General features: G+C 49.8%; 1 long non-coding RNA gene across 1 annotated transcript; it reads right to left on the reverse strand.

Moving 5' to 3' along the window:
- Nucleotides 1-375: 375 nt before the first annotated feature.
- Nucleotides 376-1,581, reverse strand: LOC114609575. Its single transcript, XR_003709551.1, has 2 exons — nt 1,524-1,581; nt 376-1,159 (listed from the first exon to the last, which is right to left on the reverse strand). It is a non-coding gene; the product is annotated as an uncharacterized LOC114609575 (long non-coding RNA).
- Nucleotides 1,582-3,481: the final 1,900 nt, after the last annotated feature.

Raw genomic sequence — 3,481 nt, forward strand, 5'->3', positions numbered from 1 at the left:
GAGTGTACACATAACCCTCATCTAAAACCATACACGTCCATAGACACAGGGTCCTTGGAGACTGGAGGCAGAATCCTCACTCTCAGATCTCAGATGATGCTCAGGCAGCCCTTGGGTTCAGCGAGAGGCCAGTCTCCTGAGAAACACAAACTAGTTCCAGCCAGCACTGTGAGAGAACACTCCCCAGACAAGGGTATTGGTTCAGCCCTAATGCTGGCACACTCACACATGCATGCATGCACGCCCGCACACACTAATTTTGTGCTCAGTTGTCATAAAACTTAAGACATTTATACGAGGGTCAGAGGTCAAGAGGGGCCAGCCTTATTTTCTGTTATTAATTACACCTTACCCATTCCACACGGACTGCGCTCGTCTTAGATAAAGTTACAATACCGTTTTATTGGGAAGCCTCCAGGCTCATAGGCTGGGGGTAGGGAAGTGGGTTGGGATTGGGATAGGAGACAAAGGAAATCACGGGATGGGGAAGGTCGAGGGGGGCTCGTTGGTCGTCTTTCCCCGGGCCAGTTTCTTGTCTGCCAGCTACACACATTTTCTAGACCGATAGAACCCCCTCCAAAGCCACATGAACCTGAGCTCTGAACTGACTGGGTCTTGAGCAGGCTTTGGGTTTCAGAGTGAAGATGGTGAGAGTGGAGAGAGCCGGTGAGCAATTCCAACTAGACTGTTACTGGCTTCAAAGACACAGAGAAGCCCGACAACAGAGAGAGGAAGTACAGGTCAGAATGGGGATCATGCCCACCCCACCCCGGCCGAGTGCAAAGGACAGCTGTCTGTGGGGTTAGGGGCATCTTAACCATAACATAGACTCTGAGTAGAGGTGGGAGTGAGGAGAGAGGCAGAGGAGGTTGGGGGCTTTGTTTCTTTTGCCAATATTGGATGCCAGGGAACAGGACAAGCAGGAAATCTACCTACTGGGTGCTAGGGTATGAGACAGCCTGTGCTGAGTAGGTCATCCACTGCTCTGTGACTCCTTGAAGCTTCCATTCCTTTTGATTTGTTTTGGTTTTTGAGAGTCTCTAGGTTGCCCAGAGTGGCCTGGGACTCCTCCCTCCTTGTCCTCCTGAGAAGCTGGGATCACAGTCCTTCATCTTCAGGTCCAGACGTGGGAGGGATTCCTTGATTCTTTTGCCCTTAGCTGACGAGGAGACAAAAGCGGATCCATCCATCATGGAAGAAAGAAACTCAAGATCCTAAGACCACTGCACCCCCCAACCCCTGCCCATGGGGAGTTATGGCCTGGCAGAGAAGATGTCACACAGACAGGACTTCAGGGAGTTAGCTGGGCTAGAAAACACAGTTTAGAATCTTTCATTTGTCTTGTTTTGAACATTTATCTAATGTGTGGGTGAGTATGGGGCATGGGGTTCACGGCATGTGGGGAGGTCCTAGAACAACTTTCATGAGCCAGTTCCCTTCTTCCAGCACCGAAATCCCGGGGAATCGAACTCTGGTCACCTGTGCAGTGGCCACAAGTGCCTTTACCCACTGAGCCATCTCACCGATTCCCAGATGTGAATCTTGGCTCCAACTTTTAACTTGGGCGAAAAACTAGCTTTCTCCTAAGCCTTTGTTTTCCTAGTTTGGACAGTAAGAGGAATCCCAACCAACAGCCTGAAAAAAACAAAAACAAAAAAAACAAAAAACGATATCATCTCCAATAACTACAGGACATTCACATACCCGTGACAAACAATAAATAAGGTTGCTACACCCTTCCCGTGGTCCTGTAAGATAGCATAATGAGAGGCATGAATCACGGTGTAGATATAATTTATTGTTATTAATATGATCTGCCCTGTCCTTCCTCAGCCCCTCTGGCTGCCAGGAGCGTCTGTGGTCTGTCACTGTGCACTTGAGGACAGGTTCTTTTTGTCCCCTCTCTGCTAGCTTCTAATCACAATGTTCCAATTCTCGGCCAGAGCAAGATGCCATATATTAGCCCCTGTCTGTGATGGCAATCTGGCTTGTGTCTCACAAACACGGTGGTGCACCATGTGCTGAGGGCTCACTGCGTGCCAGGATCTGGGCTCAGTGTTCTGCGACTGTGATCATATTGAAAGCCAGCAGCCAATGTGGCTAGAGACGTGTTTACATGCTCTCTGTTTTACACACAGGAGACCAAGGCTCGAGAAACAAATAAATCTATTTATTTATCCCAGGGAATATTCTCAACTTTGCAAGCAGGAACTCCCTACTGCTGCTAGAATGTCCCTCGGTCACACAGGAAGCTGAGGAGTAGCAGGGCCTGGCCTCCTGTTTCTAAGGTTTTTGTGATTTTTTTTTTTTTTTTGAGACGGGGTTTTCAGGTGGCCCAGGCAAGCCCAGAAACTTGTTATGTAGCTGGGTCTAGCCTTGAACTCCTGATCTTCCTTCCTCTTCCTCTTGAGTGCCTGGGTTACAGGTGTGTGTCATGACGTCAGGCTTAGTTCAGTTCTGTTTTCATGTCACAGTATTTATTTTGTGTTTTGTTGTTTTCTCAAGATGTAGCCCAGGATAGCCAAATTCAAAGTCCTTTGGCCTCAGCCTCTGAAGTGCTGGGGTCACAGGCATGTGGCTCCATGCCTGGCTCTGTTCTGCTATTCTTTGGCTTTCTAAGTGTCTCTTCACCCATGTGGACAGGCCAGGGAAGACCACAGGGGAAGAGGACCAGCCTCGGAGGGAGGGGCAGAGGGGGGGAAGGAGGCAGCCCGCATGGACTGGTCCAGCTTCTATCTGCACATCAGAATGTTTCCTAGGGGTTCAGCCAGGAATTCAGGCCCGGGGACCCCACTGGGAGCCCTGCCAGGCAAGTCTTTGATCTTCTCCACAGTCCAGCCCTCCCTGATGTAATCCGCCTTGCAGGCCTGATGTCTAATTTGTGATATCCCCACAGTGTCCCCAAGGGCGCCAGACTAACAGAGGGACTTGGAGCCTGCTGAAGCTGATAGAAATCCCATGCTCTGGGGGTGGGGTGGGGTGGAGACAAAGAGCCTGACCAGGGATGTCACATTTCAAGTTCCATGGTGGCCTGGCTTCTCCCTGTCAACCCCTTCACCTTGTGTCTTCCTGTCCATTCTTCTCCTGGGCTCTCTGGGCTCTCTTTCTCTGTAAATATACATGTTGCCAACACACTGGATCTCCCCACTGCCCCCCCAACTGCCCCCTGCTCCTCTGTTTGTTTAGTTTGGTTCCCCCCTCCTCATTTTCTCCTGATTTCTTTTTCATTCTAGTCCAGAGTCACTTTTTTTTTTTTTTCTGTTTTTGAGACAGATCTTGAGTAGCCCAGGGTAGCCTTGAACTAACTGCATAGTGAAAGGTGACCTTGAACTCCTGATCCTCTGACTCTCCCTCCTAGGTGCTGGGATTGCAAGGCTGCACCTATGTACCTAACTCTGCAAAGCTGAGGGTTAAACCCAGGGACCCCAGCCTTGCACACTAGGCAAACAAACACTCTACCTACTGAACTATCTCTGGCCTT

The sequence above is a fragment of the Grammomys surdaster genome, unplaced genomic scaffold, assembly GCF_004785775.1.
Source record: "Grammomys surdaster isolate TR1022 unplaced genomic scaffold, NIH_TR_1.0 125976, whole genome shotgun sequence".
NCBI classification, from domain to species: Eukaryota; Metazoa; Chordata; class Mammalia; order Rodentia; family Muridae; genus Grammomys; species Grammomys surdaster.